Source organism: Euprymna scolopes, chromosome 36 (assembly GCF_053919585.1).
Source record: "Euprymna scolopes isolate OS-2025 chromosome 36, ASM5391958v1, whole genome shotgun sequence".
NCBI classification, from domain to species: Eukaryota; Metazoa; Mollusca; class Cephalopoda; order Sepiida; family Sepiolidae; genus Euprymna; species Euprymna scolopes.
In genome coordinates, this window is record NC_136517.1 from 12687827 (window position 1) to 12689006 (window position 1180).

Below are 1180 nucleotides of genomic sequence, written 5' to 3' on the forward strand. Positions count from 1 at the left end.
ATGAGGACTTTTAATTTTAACCAATCATTTGGCCAAAACATTAGCATCTCTAGTGTCTCAACCATGTAAATTTGATTATTTTAATAAAAACATATCTTGCTTTTCTTGTATTGAGCACTGTTAATAACCTTGTTAAATTCATTAGTTATCACTCTTAAATACTTCACCTGGTGTGTGTATGTATATATATTTATGTATGTAAAATGAATGCGAAATATATATATCAATTCTTATCGTTTCCCTATTTTTTATTTGTATGTCTTTAAAAAATATATATACATTTTTCTAAAAGGACAATTTTTTTTATTGTTCCATGCTTTGGTCTTCTTAAACTGAACCAATTTTGCACAAAAATAATGCATATTATTTGATGATGTTTTGGTTTTCATTTAATTATCTCGGTGAACACGAATCTCAACCCGTACACATAGAAATTTATTATGGATATTTTCTATATATATGTTTATAATATTTCTGAAATATGACTACAAAATTATTGAAGTTGTAATTATGTAAAGTTAACAAAATACAATTGCGAGATAACATAGGGTGACACAAAAAAAAAAAAACAGGTTCGTGCTGAGGTGGGGAAACTTTTTTGTTAAAAGAAAGATGTTCTGATTTTAGATTAGTTATCGGGGTGAGCGCAAACGCAGACCCCACACTTAGAAATAGCGCACTCGAGTTGTCCACATTTGGGACGATTGCAAAGGTCAACCCAACCGTAGTGCAATGGAAGGGCCTCGCTCTGTGAGAACGGCCTGGATGATCACCGTTTATATTTAATTTATTTTGTTTAAAGAAAAAATTGCAATTAAAAAAAATTCCAATATAAAATTAAAACATTTAAAAAAGTAAATTCTCCAAGAGACAAAACAAATTTAGGCACAAGGCCCTATAAGATCTGGGGAGGGGAGTGTTGCAGGGTCTTTGTAACTAAAGTAAAAAATGGAGTCTTTGGCGACTTTACTCTTGACTGGCAACATTTACCACAATACCTCATTCACTCTGTGGAATCTAAAGCTAACTAATGAAAACCCCAGCGTTTTTACAAAAAGGATATATATATATACAATTTCTGTATGTGTGTGTGCGCATTTTTTTTTTTTTATTATTTTATTAAAGTGTGTGTGTGTGTGTGTGAAAAAGTTCAATTCATTGGAAAAAATAAAAAGTTTTT

At 30.4% G+C, this 1180-nt stretch overlaps 1 non-coding gene across 1 annotated transcript; it reads right to left on the bottom strand.

Annotated features, from left to right (window-relative positions):
- Positions 1 to 635: 635 nt before the first annotated feature.
- On the bottom strand, positions 636 to 794 carry LOC145260791 (U1 spliceosomal RNA). Its single transcript, XR_013864372.1, has one exon. It is a non-coding gene; the product is annotated as a U1 spliceosomal RNA (small nuclear RNA).
- Positions 795 to 1180: the final 386 nt, after the last annotated feature.